Source organism: Anomaloglossus baeobatrachus, chromosome 9, assembly GCF_048569485.1.
Source record: "Anomaloglossus baeobatrachus isolate aAnoBae1 chromosome 9, aAnoBae1.hap1, whole genome shotgun sequence".
NCBI lineage: Eukaryota > Metazoa > Chordata > Amphibia > Anura > Aromobatidae > Anomaloglossus > Anomaloglossus baeobatrachus.
In genome coordinates this window covers 108,871,445-108,899,072 of record NC_134361.1, presented here as the reverse complement: position 1 = coordinate 108,899,072, position 27,628 = coordinate 108,871,445, and the positions used below count along the sequence as shown (strand labels likewise).

The window sequence follows — 27,628 nt, the reverse complement described above, 5'->3', positions numbered from 1 at the left end:
ATATACACAGACAGTACACAAAGACAGATAGTATACACAGACAGACAGTACACACGGACAGATAGTATACACAGACAGACAGTATACACAGACATAGTATACACAGACAGTCAGTACACACAGACAGTATACACAGACATAGTATACACAGACAGTCAGTACACACAGACAGTATACCCAGACAGTATACACAGACAAATAGTACACACAAATAGTATACACAGACAAATAGTATACACAGACAGTATACACAGACATACAGTATATACAGACAGACAGTATACACAGACAAATAGTGTGCCACCCCATGCCAGCAGCCGAGGCTTGAGGGTCTCCGGACCCGGTGGTCTCGCGGGCATGCCGAATAAAAAGGGGGGCGAAGATGTACGGGCTAGGCCGTATTAAGTTCGTGACGCCACCCACGGTGTGTGGTGAGGTGGGACACCACCGCTGCTGTTATGGGACACCCGGGGAAGGTGTAGTGGTAGCTGGATGTTAACCCCTCCGTGGGTAGGGATGGTTGCCGCGGGGCCCAGTGTCCTTGTGCAGGGTATAGCAACAACAGGGGATCGTTTTGGTTACTCACAGTAAATGACACACATGAGTCTTTGGTAAACCAAGGTGCTGGTGGTCGGCCGCCGCGACCGGTTGCATTCAGAGTCCCCCGCTCCGGCTGGTGATCTCTGTCCTTTTCCTCTGCACTGACTTTGTGTATGGTGGACTGCCTGGTCTGGAACTCAGAAGTCCTCTCCCAGCTGGATGTGGCCTAAGGAGCCGTGCCCGCAGACGCTGGCCCGTGGAATCTATGGGCCCTGGCGGTGACCTCCTATCCCTATTGGTGGGCTGTTGTCTTCTATGAAGGACTTTGGGTTGGACAGGACCTCTAGTCCTGGCCTCAATCGGTTAATTAACCAGGCTGTTGGTTTCCGGTCCTGGCTTCAGGATCCGAGTACCCCCCTTTGGGCTCCGGTTTTCGGATCGGTTCCCCGTGTCAGTACCAGCGGGCTACAACCCTGTTCCGGTCCACCTCGGTTCTGCCGAGCCGTCTTCCCGTCTCCTGCTGACGGAGACCACCGTCTGCCACCTAGCCAAAGGCACCAGGGCTCCTACCCTGGCACCGTTCAACTTGAACCTCCTCTGCTGGAGCTACACCTAGCTCCAGCCCACACTCCTCTCAACTTAAACTACAAACTTGTCTCCTTGTTTTCCCGCCGCGGGCTGTCTAGACCCCTGGGTGGCGTGTCCAACTGCCTGGTCCCGCCCACTGGTGTGTCTATCTTTCCCTAAGGGGGGTGACTAGGGTTTCAGGTCTGCTGTGTGTTTCCTAAGTGAGGGAAGGGTGTTATGCAGGGGCCTATCTGTGACTACCTGGATTTTCCAGGGCATCACAATAGTATACAAAGACAGACAGTACACACAGACAGTATACACAGACAGACAGTACACACAGACAGACAGTACACACAGACAGATAGTATACACAGACAGACCGTATACACAGACAGATAGTATACACAAATAGACACAAAGCTACATATTGCACACTATACAGGACACACATACCATAAACATAACACATACAGGCAGCACATAACACGATTCACATTATACTCAACTCCTTCTTGGCCTCCTGGAGTTCAGAGGGTCTTTAGAAGCAGCTTCTCCTCCCACAGCAGTGCAGGCGCCCCTCCCCTCTCTCTGTGTCGTGAAGATGGGAGTAGACAGGACACAGAGCACACAGGAGGGGAGGCCGCCCTGTGCTGGAGCCTGTGCACCACAGGAGCAGCAAATGACAGTGATCTGCTGCTCCCTGCGGGGCCCGATCTGCTGTCTCCTGGAAGGGGTCCCATGCGACTGGTGGCCATGGTACTCACCTACCCTGCGTTCCCCCGGCGTCCTCCTGCGACGCTGGCATGTCGGCATTGACCAGCGTGTGTCAGTGTCACACACAGCCTCCAACACACATCTATCTGGACCACGGGCTGGGGCCAGCGGGCCCCTGCACCCCGGGCCTGGTCGCAGTGGTGACCTCTGCGACCGCAGTCATTACGACACTGACGTTAGGAACTTCTAATGTTACAGTAAACTGGTTACAGTGCATAGTGCCCTCCTGCTTGTGCTTTGTGCCGCTTGTCGGTACTGTGCATTCTCACACACTGCCACCAGACAAAGCTGAAACTGGATGGGACCAAAAATGCATTGTGCTTCAGAGCTGCGCTCATAAGGTCTATAGAAAAGTTTGTAAATGCTGCACTTCTTGCTTAGTAGACCACCCTGAAAAAGTGCAGAGGTGGCTAGTAACCTAGGTAATAAAAAGCAAACAAGTATATTGCAAAGTTGCTTAATTTTTGGCAAATGTGAAAAAAAAACTGAAAAAATGTGGAAACATTGCAAAAATGTTATGGCTTTGTTGCAAAATAGTGTAAAAAAAACCGCATAGTAGTGCACAGAAAACGATTAATTGATGCAAGGTTTTCCCCTATTTTGCACAAAAATCCGAAGAAAAGGAAAACGATGAAAAATCTGCAGAGGGGGAGACGTCTTTTTGTGCGTTTGTCGCCCCCTGCAGTCAGAGCTGAGCGTCGCCTGAGGTGAGCTGTCCATCAGTGTGCACAGTGCGCCCCTGCCGGCAGCCAGACGGCACTGCTCAGTGATCCGGCCTCCGGGGTTTCCTCAGCCGCAGCCTCCAGATCCGTGCACTCCAGGCCGGTGTGTGGCGCGGAGACAGTGCTCAGTGCTGGCTGGTCACACACTGTCCGCACCTGCTGCCGAGCACACAGGTAAGAGGCTGCACAGAGAGGGGACATGTCACTCAGCTGCACCACCCCTAACTGGCAGTGGTTTATTCTCATATACATAAAATGCACTTTACAGGACTATACCACTTCTGCATATAGGTGACTATAAGACGGTGGTCCTACACTCTGTAGTGTATATAAGTTATGAGTGGAGGAGTGCTGAATAAAAAGGGCATAGATTATGTCAGCCATGCGACATTCATAACGTCTCCTAGTCATAGGGGGATTGTGGCATAGGAGACCAGGTATTTATATTATTTATAAAGCTACATATAGCTTTAAGTTTTACAAATTCTTAGACTTTTCTGCAGTAAAATGTCTGTAAACATGGCTGTAATGTAAATGTGGCCGCACTGTGCACAAGTTATGATCCCCAAACATTATATGGGAAAAGTGTATGCGCAGGTATAAGGCTGAGTGTGACATTTCTCACTATTATGTATCATACACCAGATTGTTATCGTCATGTGCGTCACTAAGGAGAAGGCGACACACGTACACCGCGGATACATAGGATCCCTGCAGGGCAAGGTGTAAGCACGGGGCGAGAGCACGGAATGGGGAGGAGGGGATTGTCCTGTACGTGTGTGTGTGTATGTATATATATATATATATATATATATATATATAATATTACAGTATATATACTGTATATATATATATGTACATATACAGTACAGACCAAAAGTTTGGACACGCCTTCTAATCTCTAGAATATCTGTTAAGAGGAGACTTTGTGCAGCAGGCCTTCATGGTAAAATAGCTGCTAGGAAACCACTGCTAAGGACAGGCAACAAGCAGAAGAGACTTGTTTGGGCTAAAGAACACAAGGAATGGACATTAGACCAGTGGAAATCTGTGCTTTGGTCTGATGAGTCCAAATTTGAGATCTTTGGATCCAACCACCGTGTCTTTGTAGAAAAGGTGAACGGATGGACTCTACATGGCTGGTTCCCACCGTGAAGCATGGAGGAGGAGGTGTGATGGTGTGGAGGTGCTTTGCTGGTGACACTGTTGGGGATTTATTCAACATTGAAGACATAAAGAACCAGCATGGCTACCACAGCATCTTGCAGCGGCATGCTATTCCATCCGGTTTGCGTTTAGTTGGACCATCATTTATTTTTCAACAGGATAATGACCCCAAACATACCTCCAGGCTGTGTAAGGGCTATTTGACTAAAAAGGAGAGTGATGGGGTGAAACGCCAGATGACCTAGCCTCCACAGTCACCAGACCTGAACCCAATCGAGATGGATTGGGGTGAGCTGGACCGCAGAGTGAAGGCAAAAGGGCCAACAAGTGCTAAGCATCTCTGGGAACTCCTTCAAGACTGTTGGAAAACCATTTCCGGTGACTACCTCTTGAAGTTCATCAAGAGAATGCCAAGAGTGTGCAAAGCAGTAATGAAAGCAAAAGGTGTCTACTTTGAAGAACCTAGAATATAAGACATATTTTCAGTTGTTTCACACTTGAAGTATTTCATGCCACATGTTTAATTCATAGTTTTGATGCCTTCAATGTGAATCTACAAGATTTAGAGTCATGAAAATAAAGAAAACTCTATGAATGAGAAGGTGTGTCCATACTTTTGGTCTGTACTGTATATATGTATATGTATATGTATGTATATATATATATATATATATATATATATATATATATATATATACAGTATGTGTGTGTGTGTGTGTATACAATATATTATAAAATTAAGTCCAGAAATATTTGGACAGTGACCGAATTGTTGTTATTTGGGCTCTGCAGGCCACTTTTTTTTTTTTTTTTAATCTAAAATGAAACAACTGAGATGTAAGTGAAGTAGAGTCTTTCAGGACTAATTAAGGGTTTGAACAAAAATATCCTGTGAAACGTTTAGGAATTGCAACAATTTTTCTACAAAACCTCATTATTACAGGGGCTCAAAAGAAACTGGACACCTTTACTTTACCATAAATAAACTTTTAATACTTTGTAGAGAATCCTTTGCAGACAATGACTACGTGAAGCCTGAAAGCCATGGATGTCACCGGACACTGGGTGTCCTCTTTTGTGATGCTTTGTCAGCCTTTATGGCAGCTGACCTCAGTCGTCACTTGTTTGTGGGTCTTTCTGCCTTAAGTTTTAGCTTAAGCTTGTGTTAATCCATGTTTGATGGGGTTGAGATCTGGTTGTTGACTCGGCAATTGGAGAATATTCCACTTCTTGGCTTTTGCAGTATGTTTTGGGTCATTGTCTGTCTGTACTGTTAAGCATCATCCAATTAACCTCACTGCATTTGGCTGAATCTGAGCAGAAAGTATCGCCCTATACACTTCAGAATTCATCTGTCTACTTTTTTCTTCAGTCACATCAATAACCACCAGTGAACCAAGGCCATTAGAAGCCTTACATGCCCGGACATTAGAAGTCCTGCATGCCCGACCATCACCATGTTTCAGAGGAGGTGCTGTGCTTTGGATCATGAGCTGTTCCAAGCCTTCTCCATACTTTCTTCTTCCCATCATTCTAGTACAGATTGATCTTAGTTTCATCGCCGCTGCAGCCTCTCTCCTTGCCACTGATGCCGGTTCCGGATCTCCACTGCAGGCGTCTTCTCACCTCACATTGTGATCCTGTCACCCCTTCACCTACGAGCATACTCTGCAAAAACGTGTGGAACCTTACCTTTATTTGCAAACCTCCGGTTGTCCTTCCAGACCCGTGTTTCCTTACTCTGACCAGTGATGCAACAACCTTGAGAAAGGCTCTATGCCGAAACGTTGGTGCTGTTGTTCTGGTTAGGTTCCTTTTGCAGTGTATTAGTCAATAAATTCACTTTTGCATTATTCCCCCTTTGCCTTCATTTTGAGTGCTGGGATTTACTTTACTATATGATTCTTTATCCCCAAAGAACCTCTAGTATATGTCGTAGAGCCTGTAATTCCTATATATTAATGCTTTTCCAGTACTGGGCTGGTTTCTTTCTATGATTTTTCTTTTGCAAAGTCAAATCTTTCTATTTTTTAGACTGATTAATGGTTTGCTCCTTGTGGTGACCCCTCTGTATTTGCTCTTATGAAGGCTTCTATTTATGGTAGACTTAGATACTGAAGCACCAACTTCCTGGAGTGTTATTCGCTTGGGTGGATATTTCTTCATCAAGGAAAGGATTCTGCCATCATCCACCACTGTCTTCCGGGAACGTCCAGGACTTTTTGAGTTCCGAAGATCACCAGTGCGCTCTTTTTTTGCAGAATTTACCTAACTTGATTTGGCCACTTCTCACATTTCTGCTCTCTGGCTGATTTTATTTTTTTTTCAGCCAAATGATGGTTTGTTTTTTTTTCCTTTGAGAGCTCCTTTGACCGCATGTTGTGGGTTTGCAACAACAGCTTCAAAATGCAAATACCACACCTGGAATCAGCTCCAGACCTTTTACCTGCCTATTGGATGATGGATTAATGAGGGAATAGCCCATGCAGCCCATTAAAGAGCTTTTGAGATAATTGTCCAATTACCTTTGGTCCCTTGACAAAGAGGCAGCTACTTGTTAAAGAGCTGTAATTCCTAAATCCTTACTCCAATTGAGGATGTGAATTTCCTCAAATAAAAAGCTGAGTCTGCACTTCTTCCACCAGCAATTATAAGATATCTCCATGGATGTTCAATGGGATTTAGATCAGGACTCATTGCTGCCACTTGAGAACTCTCCAGGACTTTGTTTCCATCCTATTTCTCGGGGCTTCTTGGGGTATGTTTGTGGTCATTGTCATGCTGCAAGACTCATGACCTGGGACGTAAATGCAGCTTTCTAACACTGGGCACTACATTGCCACCCAAAATCCTTTAGTAATCTTCAGATTTCATGATTTTATGGACATAGTCAAGACACCCAGTGCCAGAGGCAGCAAAACAACCTCAAAACATCTTTGATCCTCCAATATACTTGACAATAGGTTCTGTGTTCTTTTCTTTGTAGGCCTCATTCTGTTTTCGGTAAATAGTAGAATGATGTGTTTTACCAAAAAGCTCTGTCTTTGTCTTGTCTGCCCACAAGATGATTTTCCAGAAGGATTTTGGCTTACTTACATACATTTTGGCAAACTGCAGTCTAGCTTTTTTATGTCCCTGTGTCAGCAGTGGGGTCCTCCTGGGTCTCCTGCCATAGCATTTTATTTCATTCAAATGTCGACAAACGTTCGTGCTGACACTGATGCACCCTGAGCCTGCAGGACAGCTTGAATTTCTTTGGAACTTAATTGGGGCTGCTTATCCACCATCCGGACCATCCTGCGTTGTAACCTTTCATCAATTTTTCTCTGCCCTCCATGTCCAGGGAGATTAGCTACAGTGTCATGGGTTGTAATCTTCTTGATTATGTTATTACCATAGACAAAGGAACATCAAGTTCTCTGGCGTTGGACTTATAACCTTGAGATTGTTGATATTTTTCAACAATTTTGTTTTTGAATCCCTCAGGCTGCTTTTTATTCTTCTTTCTGTTCTCCATGATTAGTGTTACACACATAAACACACAATGCAAATATTGAGTCAACGTCTCTTTTTTTTATCAGGTTTCAGGTGTAATTTTCATATTGCCCACACCTGTTACTTGTCACAGGGGAGTTTGAACAAGCATTACATAAATGAAACAAAGTTGAAAATTTTGGAAAGGTGCCAACTATTTTGTCTTGCCCATTTTTGGGGGTTTGTGTGAAATTATGTCCAATGTGCCTTTTTTCTTATTTTTTTTTGTGCTGTTCCAATACACACACAGGAAATAAACGTGATACAAAACATGTGTAATTGAATAATTTTCTGTGAGAAATACTTCATTTTCTGGAACAATTTCAAGGGTGTCAACACTTTCGGCCATGACTGTATGTATATAATGCACTGCGCTGTATGTACATCAGTGATATTATCCTGTACGTAGCATTCTTCATATATGGATATCAATTACTGCACTGTGTGTACATCACTATACAATTCCCAACATAACTAGTCGTCATGTAACCTGAACTACCAGCCGCACAGGTATAACTGATGCTATTAGTTCAGGTCATGAGACCCAAAGTTGTGCTGCAATTTGAGGCCTTAACCCCTTCAGCCCCGGGGCACTTTCCGTTTTTGCATTTTTGTTTTTTGCTCCCCTTCTTCCGAGAGCCGTAACTTTTTTATTTTTCCGTCAATCTTGCCATATGAGGGCTTGTTTTTTGCGGGACGAGTTGTACTTTTAAATGAAACCATAGGTTTTACCATATGGTGTACTGGAAAACAGCAAAAAAATTCCAAGTGTGGAAAAACTGCAAAAAAAGTGTGATCGCACAATAGTTTTTGGGATGTTTTATTCACGGTGTTCACTATATGGTAAAACTGATGTGTGGGTATGATGCCTGAGGTCGGTGCGAGTTTGTAGACACCAAACATGTATAGGTTTACTTGTATCTAAGGGGTTAAAAAAATTCACAAGTTTGTCCAATAAACGTGGCGCACGTTTTGCGCCATTTTCCGAAACACGTAGCGTTCTCATTTTTTGGGATCTATGGCTCAGTGACGGCTTATTTTTTGCGTCTCGAGCTGTCGTTTCTTTTTGGCGTTTGGTAAACGGCGTAGTGGCAAAAAAATTCCAATCAGATAAATTGATTTTATATTTTGATCGGGCATTTCTGAACGCGGTGATACCAAATATGTGTATATTTATTTATTTTTTAACCCTTTAATTTTCAATGGTGGGAAAGGGGGCCTATAGCGATCAGCAATCCAATCGCTCTTATCTATCTGCTGATCACTGCTATACAGCTGTAAACAGCAGATTCAGTCACTTTCTTTTTCTCTCTGCTCGCGGCCGAGGGAAAACGAAAGTGAAACTTCATAGCTGCAGGCGTCATCACATGACCCTGTGCTACGATGGCAACCAGCGAAAGTCACGTGATTACGCACGTGACTTCCGGTGGGGTAAGGCGGTAAGTAAAAAACATGGCCGCGCAAATTTAGATCTTGCTGCCAGACTTTGGCAGTGAGATTTAAGGGGTTAATGGCCGCGGGTGGAAGCGATTCCACCCGCGGCTAGCAGGCACACATGTCAGCTGTTGAAAACAGCTGATATGTGTGCCGACCGCCGCCGCCTGCCCGCGGCAGGGGGCAGAGCTTAACGGGACATGTTCCATGACGGATATATCCGTCCATGGTCGTGAAGGGCTTAAAGGGACTCTGTCTCCAGGATTTTGCTACCTCATCTGAGAGCAGCATAATGTAGGTGCAGAGACCCTGATTCCAGTGATGTGTCACTAACTTTGCTGCTTGCTGTAGTTTTGACACAATGAATGCTTTCTCTACTGCAGATCTACCAGTTTTCTGAATGCTGAGCTCTGTATAACCCTTCTTAGGAGGAAGCCGCCAAAAGATAGGACCGGTCATTTCTTTTAGCTACTTTGTGTATTTGGAAGCCTGTACACGTTAAAAGTAGTTCGAAAAGACTTAAAGGGGTTGTCTACCTCCACAACCCCTTCTCATTTACTGTATTTTCCCATGTAAAGAGCCTGCGCTCGCCACCTGGGCTGTCATGACTTTGTCACATGAGCCATACAGCCAATCAGCAGTCTCTTGTCTTTGCACTTTTTTCTGGAATAAAAATAGTTCTAAGGGAATGTGCACACAGTGCGGTTTTTATCACGTGCTTTGATGTGTTTTTTTAGTCACAAAACTGCATGCCTATCCTTATGACTGCAAAGTCAATCATGAAGTTTTGTGCACATGTGCTTTTTCTTCCACATTTCTTTCAGCATTTTTGCAGTGTTTTTCCACAGCAGAATGACTAAAACAAATGCATCAAAAACATGGCAAAGACGCACGTTTTTTTGCCAAGAGATGCAGAAATTTCATACTCAGCGTGCGCACATAGCCTAATAGTGACTTTTATGCTTGTGCCTCTTTAATCATTTAAAGGGACTCTGGCAGCAGGCGCTCGGTGCATCATGGTGAGGGCCAAACATTTAAGTGCACTTTCCCTCCTGCTTTATCTCCACCATCTAGTGATGGGTCGTTTTTGACAGATCCAAGATCCGATCCTACTGGGAACCATAGGAGTCGCCCCTCCAGTGAAAGACCCTAAATTCTCTGAATGGCTCTCACTGGGCATAAAATGACTGTTTGGCAGCTGAAACCCCGTCCACCCCAACCAAGCCCCACCCATGCATCACTTTAATTGGCTGGTTGCACGTAGGTGGGGTTTCCGCCATGGGTAGGTGGTGGTTCTACTGCTTAAATTTCATTTTAAATGGTGAACGGTTTTTAATAGGGATTCATTTAGAATCCAAAGAATCGACTCTTTTTGGTGAGCGGAGCCAAAAGAGGTGGACAGCCATCCCACCTGCTGGTTTTCCTCCAATCTCCACCCTGCCCTCTTCCTTGATTGACGGCTCTGACTTCATAGAACACCTGAGAAGGGCGGAGATAAAGGGAAAACAAGCAGGTGGGAAGGTGCAGTGAAAAGTAAACACTATTACCCTGCAGATTAACCCTATATCTGCAGGGTAAAAGCTTTTTCCAATGTGACAGGTTCCCTTTATTTTGATGATGGGGCCTAGGGCAGTCGTGGCACTTTGTATTACTATAGAAAATGCTGATCCCTGGCTGGGAGTAAATGCTGATTCATTCTGTTGAGGCTGAATGAGGTCAGGAAAGAGCTACAGACAGCGCATTGTATGCCCCTCCATAAATCCTCCATGTGACGGATCACAATGACCAGCCTTGCTCTGTATTCTTCTGCACTGAGATACTATACGATACAGTGCTATAAATTAGCAAGGAATGTGTCAACTTTGTCATTTTCTTGATTTTCATATAACATATTAAATTTCTCCAAGTATTAAAACGTTTGGGTTTTACTTTGCTAATCAGAAAAAATGTGTTTATTTTTGTATCTTATGCATAAACCTTTCACTTTAAGGAAGTTTTTTTTTCTTTTAGAGCCTTTATCTTTCATCGACATCTTTTGCATACCATAAAGATTTAGCCTCACCCAAAGCTTTCACTGCTGATTTGTCATTTAACAGCTATTATGCCGGTGACGCGGAATAGTATGCGCACACGATCTAAGGGCATTTGTGCTCACACGTTGAAATATTGTCCTTTATTTGAATTGTGATGTTTATTCTCATAGGAAATGTAGATCTGTCCACAAACAAAAGTTCCACATGTGCAGGATGTGCTCCCCTCTCCAGCAGGCTGTGCTCCTATATACCTGCACTACTCTCTCGCCCTCTGCTGTTCATTTACAGGAACTGCACAGCACTTGCTCATACTTTTGTGGCTTCGATTTTTATCTTTTGAATTATATGAGCCAAATATGTGATTGGGAAGAGCACAAAGATACAGTAAATGTGAGCCACGCACCACTTTCTCCATCATTTCTTGAAAACGAGGACTCATCTATCTTTTTATTTTTGTTCCAGTAATTTCCGTATAGCTTTGTCTCTGTAATTTGCAAATACTAAATAAAAATGTGAATTTGAAAAATAAGCATAAGCAAACAAAAGTAAATCAATTCTTCACTCCCTAAAAAGTCTATTCTCATCTTTTTAGTGATGGCGTGTCACTAAGGCTAAGTTCACATGTGCAGTAATCATCAGTAAGGCTCATTCACAGATCAACCAAAAAAAATGAGCCAGAGCATGTGTTGGTATACATGCAACTTATAAGCGCATGTTCACACTGGCCATAAGATAAAGAAAAGCCAAGATGAAAATAATATGGACATATACCCTGGTGCAGGGGCGGACACTGTGCAAGAAATTGTACTTGCCCCACCCCTTTTTCTATGGCAACAAAGCTGCAGATATACGCGGCAATTTTAGGCCACGCCCCCTAACCACACCCATTTTGCAATCTGTCACGCCCACATTCAATCCTTTTCAGCACTGCTGATCACATTGTTTAAGGCTGTGTGCCCACGATCAGTATTTGCACCATTTTGGATGTAGCGTGTTTTTGCTGTGTCCAAAAACGCTGCGTTGTACAGTACAAGCACAGCGGATGGATTTCTAGAAATCCCGTGCCCACTGTGCTTGTTTTTTCTGCAGCAAACACTGACCTGCGGAGCGTCTTTCCAGACTGCAGCATATCAATTGTTTGCTGCAGTTGCATGCGTCCTCCGTAGGGAGACCACAAGCGAGAGACCGCAGTGAACTGAACCCTGATCGTGGGCACAGGCAGCTGCGATCTCCTGCGTTCTCCTGCGGAGGAGACGTGCAGCCCCGCAGGTCAGGACGCGCTGCCTCCAGGACACAGTGAGTCCTGATCATGGGTACAGGCATACGCACATATACGGTACATATTTGAAGACAAATTCCCTAAAATAAATATAAACAGACAAATCTATACACAGTCATCTACACTGACATACATAGATATATACATCAGAAAAAACAAAAAGCCAGCACTAAATGTGCACTTCAGCACTAAAAATTCCAAACTGTACTTATTATAAAAATGTTGAGATTTTTGGCAAAAAAATGCAATTTCTTGAGCTGCCTCGCCACGTCACGGCAAATCTCATTTGGGGCAGTCCTACACTAAAATATTTTTATAAAATGTGCCATACGGCCTCACATGTGAATAGTAGAACTGCTCTTAGCAGCACTCACCTGGTCTATTTCAATCCCGTACCCATGACTGAGTCATGGCTGTGGGCGGGACAGGTCCAAGCAAATGCTGCATGAAGTAAATAGCCTGTGGACAGGGCCTGATGACTGAATGTGAACAGTCACCAACCGCCAAAATCTAGACAGGTGGAATACAACCCAAATTGGGGTGCATAGCAGGGTGGGGGTCAGCCACCGACCAATTCAATGAAGAAAAAACAAAAAGCCAGCACTAAATGTGATATATACATCATACATATACACACATTGGAGATTATAATATGGGGAAGCCGGCAGCAGCCGCACTCACCTACCCTGCTTGTCTCTGTCCAGCTCCTCCTCGGCATGCGATCACTTAGCATCACTTTAACAGACCTAGCCACGCACAGTGTACACTGACACCGCTGTGTATGTATCACAAGGGAGGATGGGGGTTTTATACTATATATATATATATATATATATATAATGTCGCGGGTGGCGGGGCGCTGAGCTCACCACGCTCGGGTCCGGCGCTGCTGCTGCTGCTCGGTGGCTCGAGCGGTGGGCCGGATCCCGGGGACCCGAGCGGCGCTCCTCGCCCGTGAGTGAAAGGGGTCGTTTGTTGGTGTTTGGAATGTTGGTTTGTGACGCCACCCACGGTGTGTGGTGAGGTTGGGGCACCACCGCTGCTCTGTACGGGGATCCCGGGAGCGATGACAGTGAGCAGCAGGGATGTTTCTCTCCCCTCCGTGGATAGGGGGATTTTGGTAGTCCCGGGGCCCGGAGTTGTTATCTGTTTGGTGGATTGCGGGGCTTGGCCAGGTGCAGGGTCGCGGGGCAGCGCAGTGCCAGACGGCACGGTGGTACTTACTCAGCCAGTAACGCACACGGAGTCTCTGGTAAAACAAACGGCTGGATGGACGAGTCCCACAGACGGCTGCGACGGTCACTCCCGGTAGGTTGGCGGTAACTGTCTCTCCCTGCACCGGTGTTATGTTCTCGGCCCCGATGGCTCCCCAGCGGTATGTTGGCTAAGGGAGCCCCTTTTGCCTGCAGGCTCTGGCCCTGGGAGCTCTAGCTCTGGCGGTAGCTTTATCTCCCTCACGGTTTGGACGGTTGCCTTCAGTCGGGTCTTTACTGCTGGGAAACCCCGGAGGTTCCCGTCGCTGACGGATTTGACCAGTTTAACTGCGACTCCTAGCCTGGTCGGGGTCCGTAGGCCCTGCCGGATGGTGCTGGCTTCTCTTCGCTCCCCGATCCGGTACCGGCGGGCCACCGCCCGTCCCCGGTCCTTACGGTTGTGCGTCAATCGGCCTCTCCTGCAGACAGTCACCACCGTCTGCCAACCTTGCTGTTTCTGTGCCCGGGCCACGTACCCGGACACGGCTAGACAGTTCCTCCACTACTACTTCCCTAACTCATCCTCTAAACTCAACTGCCTCCTTTTCCCGCCTCCAGGACTGTGAACTCCTCGCTGGGAGGAGCCAACCGCCTGGCTCTGCCCCACCTGGTGTGGACATCAGCCCCTGGAGGGAGGCAACAAGAATTTGTGTCTGACTTAGATGTTCCTAACCGGGGTGTGGGGTGTGTTGTTGCAGTACCTGTGACGTCCTGGCTTGTCCTCCAGGGCGCCACATATACTGTATGTATATATATATATATATATATATATATATATATATATATATATATATATATATACTGTGCATATGTATATGTATATATATATATATATATATATATATATATATATATATATACTGTATATATGTGTATATATATATATATATATATATATATATATATATATATATATATATATATATATATATATATATATATGGTGTGTGTGTGTATATATACATATATATATATATATATATATATATACATACACACTATTTATACAGTATATATCACTGGAGGGGCTGGGAGCTACAGTATATACATCACAGGAGGGGCTGGGGGCTACAGTATATACATCACAGGAGGGGCTGGGGGATACAGTATATACATCACAGGAGGGGCTGGGGGATACAGTATATACAGCACAGGAGGGGCTGGGGTTACAGTATATACAGCACAAGAAGGGCTGGGGGCTACAGTATATACAGCACTGAAGGGGCTGGGGGCTACAGTATATACAGCACAGGAGGGGCTGGGGGCTACAATATATACAGCACAGGAGGGTCTTGGGGCATAGACAGTACTTGAGGGGGCATACATATTAGGCCTGTTTCAGATGTCAGTGATTCTGGTATGTATGTGCTAGTTTTCATACGTACCAGCTTCACTGACCTATGCTGACCCATTATAATCAATGGGTCTGCACACACAGTGATTTTTCACTGACCGTGTCTCCCTGCGGCGTACACGCGTGTCCGTGATTGACGCACAGAAACATGTCCGTTTTTTTTTCTGGCATCACTGATGTCCCACGGACCACACTATGGTGTGATCCGTGAAACACGTACCAGAAAAACACGAACATTGAAAATAAAAAGCTTTTTCAACTCACCTTCTCCAGCGATGCTGAGTTCGGCAGCTACTCTCTGCTTCTTCCTGCCTGGCTCATTATGGCATGCATATTCATTTATGCAGCCAGAGCCAACCCGGAAGCAGCTGCAGAGGTGAGAAAGCGGCGGCTGGATGCTGAATCGCGGGACTCTTCAGCACCACAGAGAGCAGGAGCGGGGGCAGGTGAGTATATGTCCATGTGCAATCACGAAGTACGGATCACGTATCACGGATTGCACATGGACAAGGGACAACCACTGTGTGCCGTGAATCACGGAGTATGAAGGGACATATGCGTGTTTAACATGTCAGTGAAGAACGTCTGTGTTTTTCACTGAGGGGCATACACGTTACCAAGGGGTATACACATTACTGGGGGAAATACACTTTACTGTGGGGCATACAAATTACTGGTAGCATAGATGTTACTAGGGGGCATATAGCTCTGGTGTTGGGGCCTATACAGCTCTGGGGGCACATACAGCTCCGATAGGGGAGATGGGGCATACAGATCTGGTGGGAGGGGGCTGGGGGCATACATATCTGGTGGGGGGGCTGGGGGCATACAGATCTGGTGGGGGGGCTGGGGGCATACAGATCTGGTGAGGGGGGGCTGGGGGCATACAGATCTGATGAGGGGGGGCTGGGGGCATATAGATCTGGTGAGGGGGCATACAGATCTGGTGGGGGGGTGGCTGGGGCATACAGATCTTGTGAGGGGGCTGGGGGGCATACAAATCTGGTGTGGGGGCTGGGGGGCATACAAATCTGGTGTGGGGGCATACAAATCTGGTGAGGGGGCTGGGGGGCATACAAATCTGGTGAGGGTGCTGGGGGGAGGCATACAAATCTGGTGAGGGGGCTGGGGGGAGAGATACAAATCTGGTGTGGGGGCTGGGGGGCATACAAATCTGGTATAGGGGCTGGGGGGCATACAGATCTTGTGAGGGGGCTGGGGGGGGCATACAAATCTGGTGAGGGGGCTGGGGGGGCATACAAATCTGATGAGGAGGCTGGTGGGCATGTAGATGTGGTGGGGGGTGGCTGGAGGCATATATATAGCTCTGGTGAGGAGGGGACTGGGGCATACAGCTCTGGGTAGGTGGGGGGTCACATACAGCGTTCCTTGGTGTTTGTTGCAGCTCCTCTCCCTCCAGTCTCTTTATCTGTGGACAGAGCTCAGCATGTTTCTCAGTAGCTCCGCCCAGAGATGCACTTACGTACACAAGCAGCCCAGCTGAGAGCAGTGCACTGGGCTGGAGGTGCCGGATTTAAAGCGCCGGCAGCCAGGAAAGTGCTGCTGCCGCCAACCCATAACAGCGGCAGCACACAGAGCCAGAGCAGTGAAGTAGCGCTCGGCTCTGCTCATGTGGATAGGAGGGGGAGAAAGTCAGACGGGGAGAGATTGGGTGGGCGGAGCCACGGGACACATGGCTCACGATCGTGATACCGGGACACCCGCTCAAATCCGATACAGTCCCGCTGTATCCGGGACGGTTGGGAGGTATGACTACACGTGTAGCACCCCACAGGGCAGGTGTCTTAACCTACTCGTCGCTGGGCGGGGGGTGCAGATTCTATGCGTCGTCACGGGGTTGCCTGGCCAAGTTCCATTGCACTGAGGCGTACAGGAAGGAGGATAGGAGGGTGGCAGGGAGGATGGAGGTAGTAGTCGGAGGTTAGGAAAGTCTATTAGGATTGTGACGCCTCCTGTGGTACGCGGGATGAGGGCCGCCACTGCAGGCTCTCTCGCCGGGCCAGATGTCAGGTGCAGCCGGTGTCGCCCCTCACAGACACAGCGGGATTACCCCGGGGAGGATGGCGGAGGTGGTGGTAGTCCCCGTTGGCGCCGCAGCGCTAGGCGCCGGCGCTGGTTAAAGGAAAGGCAGGGGCTGCGGTTCCAAGTCTTTTTACTCACAGGTTGTTCAGGCGCTGCCTCAGAGTACTATCCTCTGCCCCGATGGGCTCCAGCCGATCCCGGGTCCATTGGCGGTCACAGCCGGTGCCCGTGAAAGTCTGTTAGTGAAGTGTCCCTCAGTTGCTATCCGGAACCCAGGCCGAGCCTCCTGCTCCAAGCCATGGGCCACGAAGAGAGAGAAACACTAACTCCTGTGTCAGTGCTAGTGTTATCCCAAGCTGTGCCCAGGAAGGTTCTCTCTGAAGTCTGTTGATTGTGCCTATTTCTACCCCATGTGGTGCCCGCCCCCAGTGGTTGTCCTAGCAACTGGTAAGTCCCATGCTTCGTGATGGCTGGCTCTCCTGTCTGCCCTAGTCCAACCCCCTGTGAGTAAGCACCTGCTGTTTGTGTGTGTTTTGTGAAGACATCAACAGGTTAGCCTCCTCCTGACCCGGGATAGATATTACCCCTGAAAAGTGGTGTAATACCCTGTGGCGCCTGAAGCCCAGGGGTGCCACACATGTAATATACATCACTAAACCCCCATATACTACACCTGTAATATACTACATCACTACGCCCCCCATATACTACACCTATAATATACATCACTACACCCCCATATACTATACATGTAATATACTACATCAATACACCCCCCATATACTACACCTGTAATATACATCACTACACCCCCCCATATACTACACCTGTAATATTAGTCACCACTCACCTCTCCCTCCTTATTGACCCCTCTTCAGGCCTCTCTGTACGGACCCCCGCTGCACTGCTTGTTCTCCAGTAGGGGCCCCGGCCGCTGCTTCTCACCGCACGGGGCCCCCATCACTGCTTCTCTCCATAAGGGCCCTGTGGCTGCTTCTTCTCTGCATTGGGCCCCCATCGCTGCTCATTTCCGGACAGACACCGGCTGCGCTGCTTCTTCTTCACTTGCATTGCACAGGCACCTCCCCTAGTGGAAAGATGCCTTAAATACCTAGTGCCTCTCAGCCATAGGCTGCCAGGTACTTCCAGGAAGTGGTGCATCGGCCCTTTAAGAGCAGGGCAGTCGTACGGGTGCACGCCCTAAGCGTATGCTCGGAGGACCTGTGTGGCTTGCACAGGCCCTGGGAGGAGTAGGCAAAGGAGTACATGGACATCCGTGGGAGTGCTGGGGAGAGGCTGAGCAGTGCAGGGATGCCGGCGCTACAGCCACAATTTCAGGATATGACCGGACCATTTTATTCACACAGCTGTATGAACACTGCCTAAAAAGAATGAACTCAGTCAGATGAAGTTAATTTTCGTAAATATTGTGAACTGCTTTTTTTTATGGAAAACTGCAACACTTCATATAAAAATCTAGACTGAGGTTTTAATGTGTGAGGTTTTCCCCATTGGAAAAGTGGCCTGAGCAGGTTCTTTTTTTTTACTTTTTATGTCAATGATTTTTTTTTTTTCTTCTGCTCAATGCTTTATTCACACATTGTAATTCAGATTTCAGGTCTGAGTGTGATTAATTGTCTTGGCATTTTAAACAGAAGTCTAACTTCAGTCTCAATTTGCCCACATGAATATTGGCACCTGAGTGTATTGGAGAAAGAGAAGGCGAAATTTAAAAATGTACACTGCACACTTGGCACAAAAATCAGGAAAATCTAAGATGTTACAAGGATGGTGGGGTAGGTCAGGATCCAGCAGCCGAAACTAAAAACAGGAAAGTTTTCCCTAAATACACAGCAGCGTGTGCTTTTAACCTCCTGAGCCCTACATGACATAGAGACACAAACTAATTAAAGAATGAATTTCTCTCTGATTACTCACGTTTCTTACTGAATGCAGATATGTCATTGTGATGGTCATATACAAGTGGTACACGCATTAGAAGTACTCATTCAGACCACAATATTCTCTGTTTTGTAACATATTTGTTTTCTGCTAAAATAAATATATTAATGGCTTTGAATAACCAGGCTCAACCAGTTAGACTGCTATTTCATGTTGAATCAATATAGAATGGTTACTTTGCATCTCACTTCTTGTTGACTTATTAGGTTTTTTCTTAGTGAGTTATGATTTTTGTTGTTTTGTTTACATTCTGATAAATATATGTTAAAGGGGTTGTCTGGTCTAAATCCACCATTCTGCAGTCCCTCTATGTGTCACTCTATGTGACTGCACACTTGTGAATCCTCACATCATGCACTGTGCGCTGAGGATTCTCCGCTGTCGGAGACGGGAACGGTGGTCAAGTGGAACCGGTTGTTCAAATTACCACTGGTTTCCTGAATACGCAAGAGGTGATGCCCAGTTCTGGTCCTACAGACTGGGGTCCCAGCTCAGATGCACATTCAGTTGTAATGTATTGTGGTACGGAATGCCACCGGCTTCCCTCACCGCAATAGTTAAAATGCGGCTGGCCTATCAGAAGCTGGCAGCTGACGTTGTCACGCACATTGCCAGTGCATCGCAGTGATGCTATTTGCCGACGTGCATGTTGACGCCAGCTGCCCAGCTGCCAGCCTTTTCTGATAGTGCAAGAAGACAACGCCACGGGTGAGCGGAGATAAGAAGAATATTTTTCGTGTATGGGTGTTACAGAGGGAACTGGGGTGGCGGACATAAGGGCCAGTATGAGGAATATAAGGCCCATGACGAGGGACCTAAGGGTCCAGGATGGGGAACATAAAGGCCAGGATAGCAATCATAAGGGCTCAGGATAGGGACATACTGTATGCCCCACATTCTGAGCCCTTATGTCACCCATTCTGGGTCATGTCACCCATTCTGGCCCCTTCCTGTAATAATGTACCTCATCCTGGGCCCATATGTCACCCATCTTCGGTCCTCACGTCACCCATCCTGGTCCCTCACGTCACCCATTCTGGCCCCTTTCTGTAATAATGTACCTCATCCTGGGCCCATATGTCACCCATCCTGGTCCCTCACGTCACCCATACTGGCCGTTTCCTGTAATAATATGCTCCGTCCTGGCCCCTTCCTGTACTAATGTACGTCATCCTGGGTCCTCACGTCACCCATTCCTAGCCCTCACATCACCCATCCTGGGCCCAGGATGAGTGACATGAGGACCCAAGATGACTTACATTATTACAGAAAGGGACCAGGATGAAGCAAAATTATTATAGGATGGGCGACGTTATTACAGGAAGTGACCAGGATGGGTGGCATAATTATTTTATGGGGGTTATAATGAGAAACATAGATTATTGTTTTTTGGTGGCAGGTCGGGAATAATTAGTGTAGGGGCCAATTAGGGGACCTTCTTACTGCCGAAATATACTGTATTTTACTTTTGAGGATATTTTTTTCCATGAAGGGAACAAAAGGGAGGTCATGTTATTGTGCAGGGCGACACTGTGACTTTGTTCTTCATTTGGTGCAGTGTAGATGTTTGTGGGGAATGTGTACTAGAAGCAATCAACTATAAATAACTGTGTGTTATTTTCTGCAGAGACGTGTCCTGAGTGGAAGCAGCGATAGCGTCTGTGCCCGATGAAGAGGAAAACTGAAGATGAATTACTTCAATTAGAGACGTCACTGGTAAGTTAGTGTATTACCTGTACACTTAAACTATACACTATATACAGAGCTCCTGTGTATGTCACCAGTGATCACTGTATTATCTGTACATTGACACAATATATCGAGCTCCTTAGTATGTCACCATGATCACTGTATTACCTGTACATTTATATACTATGTACAGAGTTCCTGTGTATAATCGCATTGATTATAATAATGTTATTAGTATTGTGGGTTTTTTTTTATTAATGATCAGTATTGTAGTATATGCTCACCATGTGGTGGTAATATGTGGTCTGATCATGATGCCGCTGTATTTGTCCCTTGTATTTGGTACTATTTGTCACAATGTGATGGTAATATATGGTCTGATCATGGAGTGGCAATATTTCTCCATTGAATAGGGTATTATTCGGTCACTATGTGGTGGTAATATGTTATCTGGTCACAGTGTGATGGTATTTGTCATCTGTGTGTGGTATTATTAGGTCACTATCTGGTGGTACTATGTGGTCTGGTCACGGTGTGATGGTATTTCGTGCATATGAAGCCAGAGATTAGGTGCAGCAGACAGTTGAGATTACAGATGGCTAGTGGGTCATCCTTTCCAATTTGAGCAGGGTTCCTTTAGTACTAATTTTCAAAACTTGTAGAAAACTCTTTAAAGGGAATCAACCGCCAGGATTTTGCTATATGAAGTAAAGGCAGTGCCATACTGGCACTAGGATGTTGAATTCAAGCATACCTTTTGTTGAAGATGCGATGCTTGATTGCTGAAATATCTGTAATCAAATTTGCATCTTTGAGTGACATGGGTCTTTGTGGGTCAGGTCCTCCCTATAAAGTCCTTTTTCAGCGTCCTCTATGGCGTGCCCTCTTTTCTTTATTTAAATATCACACCACAACGCCATTGCTGCTGTTGGCGGCGCGTGTGTGTATTGTCACAGTAATGACGTTTTCCTTAGAATGGAGGAGTCCGCGCATACCATGATCTCGGCACCATTTTATTGAAGACACTGCAGAAAAAAATTATGAGCGGCAGGGACGCGTGCACAGGTGTAAGAAATAAAATAAAATCTTCACACACGCCAATGCCACTCATAGTCCTCCCCACAGTTTCTTCAATAAAATGGGACTGTAGATCGCAGAACGCATGTGCGCGGACTCCAGAGCCATTTTAATGAAGACATAATTACTGTGGCAATGCGCATGCGCCTCCAACAGCAACAGTGGTGGCATGGCGTGCCCATCTAGTCGGATTCTGGACAGGAGTAGGCACTCTTGCAGCCACTTGATCGCCGTTCCTGGCTCTGACATCGGTGAATCCTGACGGCACACAGTACATGCAATATGAGAATTCACAAGTCTGCATACAAATAGAGTGACACATAGAGGGACTTCAGACTTGTGGATTTAGACCAGACAACCCCTTTACTTTAGGTGGAGGACCTACTTCTAGTAGCTCCATTCTAGTCTCCTAGAGAACATGGCAGGTTTCCTCCTCCTCTTCAGCTTCTGCAGACTCCCGCAGGGTGATGGGCCTTTGACAATGTGACACGATATCACCTGAGGTCCTAATGCAAAACTGTCATTATAAGAGACATTTTTGGTTGCTAAAGAAAGGTAGCCCATGGATTTGCTGGCCCACCAAACCACAGTGTGCAGGGTCTCACAGGGGGCCCCCTTGGATGATCCTAACCCTGTTGAAGGGACACAGGACTAGTTGGACACGTCATGGGTGCATCAAGTGCATGTGTTTGTGTTTGGTTTGCATAGTCATTTTGTTCTGATAGACTCCCTTGTGTTTTATTGTTTTAGTTTGTTTTTTTCATTATTATTGTGGCTAGATGTTGGATTAAATTCTGTAGTGATATAAACCAAACTACATACAAATCACTTTGGTGGGTAGCGTTTTGGGGGAACTTTCAAATGGCCTCAGGACATTCTGTATGTGCCATTTTTTTCTGAGGTTTTTTTCTTTTCCATAGGCTTCTTCATAGGACTTAAAAAACACCAGGAAAATTGCATATACCAAATGTTATTTGATAAAATACTCTAATAAAAACAGGTTTTTTTCTCACCTTTAGAAATCTAAAACAAAAAGGAAATGAAAAGGAATCTTTGCTGTTATATTTTACTCAAAACAAATAGTGTGTCTCTTCGTGTAATAACTACAGAATGTAAAGCAAACTACTTTCCGAGCTTACAAATAGCTAAGGTGCTAATATCCCGAGCCGTGCAAGCGATTAGCCACGGGAATGCACCAATTATTCTCCATGGCCCAGAGTGACGTCCTGCAGAGAACGTGTTTTGGTCCATTATGTGGGTAAAGGTGACACCGTGTTTACTTAGCCTCACCGGTGTAACGCTTCCCATACTGGAACTTCAGGATACATTAGATGTTTATTTGCTGTGTTTAGGATGGTGGCGTGTAATGTAAAACACTTGTGATAATGATTAAACATTCTCAGCGATAAGCCATTTATTGATGGCTGTAAATGAAATTTAGAAGCATTTACAATATTGTGGGACGCGTCTACAGCTATTGTGCATGCATTTCCTGCTGTAAATAGAATTTATTATTCCATTACTATGTAAATGTCCAAAGTGATACATTTAGTTATATATTATTCCCAGTATATATACATACAGTATATGGCCTAAAGGGGCTGTCCATTTAATAGGTGCAGCTTGGAGAAGAAAATAATGATAGTAATTAAATGGAACCTGTCACCAGATTTGTCACCTATAAGCTGCGGCCACCACCAGTGAGCTCTTATATACTGCATTTTACAATACTGTATATAAGAGCCCAGGCTGCTCTGTATAACATAAAAAACATCTTTTATTATACTCAACTGCAGGGCTGTACGGTCTTATGGTGGTCGCTGATGTTGGTCCAGTGCCTCCTCTCTTCCTTCCATCGCCGTCCTCTTTCCCTGCTCCGTGTGGATGACACATCCTACGTAATTTACACAGAGTCCTCCATTGTGCTCCTGCGCACGTGTATGTGGCACCCCTGCGGCCTCAGGCGCCACAGGGTATTGCACCTCACCCAAGGTGCAGTATTCATCACGGATACGGAGGAGGTCGTCACCGGTAACAACCACAAGCACACTCAACCAACACATAACATGGGGGTTCTGTCACTGGGACCGGGCTAGGGTAGGCATTGGGGTGGCCATCATGAGGTTATGGGTCCTCATGCCCACTAGTTCAGGGACCCGGGAGGCAGGGCACCCACACAGGGGAAGTTAGGAGCCACCTCACAGACAATAGGCAGTTGGCGCCACACAGCATCCAAGTCAGGTCGGACTCCGGAGAGGACGGGCAGATGGAGACGCGGAAGGTTCGGGGCCCGTGGTGCGGAGCTGGAGGCTCGACCCGGGTTCTTAGGAAAGAAGGGTGATTCCAGGGTTCATGGGGAGTGCAGAAGGCACCCGTGACCCGTTCCACGGCCCAGGAGCTGGGGTAGAGGGAAACCATTGGAATGAGATGCACAGAAGGAACCACCGGCTATAACCTCCGAAGTACCCGGGATCGGCTGAGGCCCATCACAGCGTAGCCCAGTGCTCCAACGGTAGTGTGTGTGACCAGTGAGTAAAAGACCTTGAACTGTTCCGCCTGTGTCGTCCAGTTACTGCCGACGCCCTCCCCATCGCGCCACCGCGCCATCAGCGCCTGAGAGACTACTACCACCACCATCCTCCCTGGGGCCATAGCTCTTCCTGTGGAGAGCTGAACCATCAGAGCTACGTTGTCATCCGCCGCAGCGGCGGCTAATATTGGCCACGCACCACAGGTGGCGTCACAAACAACTACCCCCATCGTCCCCATCCCCAGCCATTTTATTGACACCTGGGGTCACGGAATGTCCCAGGAGAAGCACCGCGGCCTGGTGACGAGTAAACCCCGACCACGTGGGTGCGTCACGCACTTCTCTATACACTGATGCGGGCAGAGCAAAGAACTGTAATGTGCAGGGAAAGGTCTAATAAAAGCTGCTTTTTTACATTCTACAGATCGGCCTGGGCTCTTATGTAGAGTATTCTGGAATGCTGTATATAAGAACTCACGGGTTGTGGCCGCAGCTTATAAAGGACAAATCTGATGAAAGGTTACCTTTAAATGAAGAAAAAAAAAAGTACATACCTTCTGGACTAGTTCTTCTCCTGCGACCTTCTCACTAAGCCAACCAGTGAGCATTATGTCACATGAGCATTGTAGCCTTTCATTATACTGTCATAACAGCCTGAAGATCACAGGAACATTGCCAGCCCAGAAGGTATTTTGTGCACCAGATTGCACCTTTGTAAGGCATTGCTCAGTAATGGACAACCCCTTTAAAAGGAACCAATCACCAGGATTTTCATATATAAGCTAAAGCCAGTGCTGTACTGGCACTATCAGGCTGATTCTATACATGCCTTTAGTGGTCAGCTCCGATGTTTAGGTTTTGAAATCCAAGAAAGTAAAATTTATAAAATCGGCAGCTGCTTGAGTGACAGCAGCTGAGGATCAGATAATATCTGGGGGGAATTCATAGTTATACCCTCCCCCTGTTAGAATTAGCAGAAGTATTATACAATCGATGTAACTTTTCTCTTCCAGGACCTCTGGTGAGGTCATACCCATGTGACCAGAAGGGCAGGGCCTCAGCCAATAGGAAAATGTTGCTTCCTGATATGCTATGTTGGCTGAGGCCCCGCCCCTCTGGTCACATGGGTATGAACTCAGTATGCAGCATAATGTAGAGGAGAGACTGTTATTCCAGTGTTGCTAGGCTGCTTGCTGTAGTGCTGATAAAATCCTTGTTTTAACAGCAGGAGATTATCAGTAGAGGACCACTAATTGACTGCTTTCTGCCTGTGCACAGTGTACACAGAAAGCTGTCAATCAGTGGTGTAGGTGGCTAAAGCAGTGCTTAGCAGTCAGAGAACTGGTAGATCTGAGGCAGACGAAACTGATTTTAACAAATCTGGAGAAAGCAGCCCTTATATCATTCTGCTCTCAGATGAGATAAGAAAAACCTGGAGATGGATTCCCTTTAAAATCTATGTATCTTTAAAATTGGTGTAAACCAAGGTTAAGTATGATTGTAATGTTTGAAACGCACTTGCTGGTGGTTATTATATCCTGCTTACCACTTTGATATGCATTTCAATGAATTATAAAAGATACATTATTTTGTCTTTAGATGGAACTGGACAAACAAACTGTTATTTTCTTGAACTCTTACAACAGTACCTGCTGCAAAACCAAAAAAATGACCTGGAGCACATTGGTGTAAGTGCATTGTGTTAGTGCACGTTCAAAATCTGGCCATAAACAAACATAACCTAGGATAAAAACAAAATGAGCAAATACCCTGCAGTTACTAAATAGTAATAATAGTTGTAAATAACATAGGGTACTTAGTTGTCTCTACTTTGATCAAAAGAGCGTAAAAGCCATCACACCACGATAAGGTGTACCCCAATCAGGACCATAATTCTAGTATTAAACCATTCGGAGTGCCAGCAGGTCTCAGTAGAGTAGGTCCTAGGCCTGACTGTTTAAAGGTAAAGGGAACCTGTCAGGTCCCATATGCACCCAGGACCACGAGCAGTTCTGAGTGTATATTGCTAATCCCTGCCTAACCGTCCCTGTATACACTAGCATAGATAAAGAGATCTTTAGAAAAAGAATTTCTAAAGATCCTTTATGATATGCTAATGAGTGCAGGGACTAGTCGCAAGGGCGTTAGTTCCTGTGCTCATTCCACCCTCTCAGTACGCCCTTGTAGACATGGCTAAGAAACTAACATGCTATTCCATGCCCACTGCCAGCGTCATCACCACCGGTGATGTGCGTACCTGTCCGTTGCTACAGCCTTAGATGCCGAGCAGCGCGCAAAATTAGAAGTTACTTCTGGTCATGCGCACTAGACCTCTCTGAAGCCGGGACATGTACACCCGGCTTCATAGTGCGTATGACAGGAAGTGTGGCGACCTGATCTTGCACAGTGTCCGACGTCTAAGGCTGTTGCAACGGACAGGTACGTGCATCACCACCGATGATGACGCTGGGCAGTGGGCATTGAATAACATGTTAGCACGCCCCTATGTGCGTGGCTAAGATGGTGGAATGAGCACAGGAACTAACGCCCTTGTAACTAGTGCCCACGCTCATTAGCATATCATAAAAGATCTTTATAGATACTTTTTCTAAAGATCTCTTTATCTATGTTACTATATACAGGGACAGTTAGGCAGAAATTAGCAATATACACCCAGAACTGCTCGTGGATCTGGATGCATATTGCACCTGACAGGTTCCCTTTAAAGACCCGTCCATGGAAAGCTATATAAACTACAGACACAGACACAACCCTGTATGTACAAGAAACTAAAACAGGTTATGTGTGTTTATGACCATTGTGTGACTCTGCATCAACAGATTGCACCTATACTAACGTGCTCCCGTTCATTTCTTTGTTTTTTTTCTGTACTTATTTGTACTTATCTTGCCCATATTTTGTAAATGTATCTTTTTTGCCATGATCTTTCATGTCTATACCAAAACAGGGTATTAAGAAATTGTGAGATATCCTGGACAAGGTCTCGGAGTTTCTCCTGCTTTATAGACGGGATTTCTGTACACACGACCATCTGATCTCCCAGTAGTACTGTAATATTTTTACAGATCCATATCTGTAACGCTACTTTCACATTTCCGTCTTTTAGGCCCCTTTCACACATCTGTTTTTTTCCATCAGTCACAATCCGTCGAAATGTGAAAAAAACGGATCCAGCGCTGGGTCTGTTTTCTTCTCATTGACTTGTATTAGTGATGGATTGCGACGGATGGCCTCACGTTACATCCGTCATACGACGGATCCGTCGACAACTGTGATGGAGACAACGTCCATAGGAACGGTTTTTGTGTGCGTTGAAAAATCAGACAGCGTAGGATCCGTCGCCGTCCAACCTGAGTTGTAATGGAAGCCTATGGGCGCAGGATCCGACATCATCCGTCAAATGACGTATCCCTCGACCGGTTCTGTGTTTTATATCTGGGCATGCCCAGAAGTCTTGTAAATTCACTTCCGGTCATGAATCTCTCTCTCTTTCTCTTTCTCTTTCTTTCTCTTTCTCTGTCTCTTTTTCTCTCTCTCTCTGTCTCTCTTTCCCTCTCTTTCTCTCTTTCTCTCTCTCTCTCCTCTCTCTCCCTCTCTCTCCTCCCCCGATGGGTTCATGGTTCTATGGTGCATAACCCTTCCCAAG

At 46.1% G+C, this 27,628-nt stretch overlaps 1 protein-coding gene across 1 annotated transcript in view; it reads left to right on the top strand.

The window, feature by feature from the left end:
- Positions 1-2,698: 2,698 nt before the first annotated feature.
- LOC142251279 (synaptotagmin-like protein 2) overlaps positions 2,699-27,628 on the top strand; it is a 152,395-nt gene continuing 127,465 nt past the window's right edge. Inside the window, exons 1-2 of the mRNA XM_075323924.1 lie at positions 2,699-2,780; positions 20,293-20,381. The gene's annotated coding sequence lies outside the window, so the exon portion shown is untranslated. The remainder of the gene's footprint in view (positions 2,781-20,292; positions 20,382-27,628) is intronic.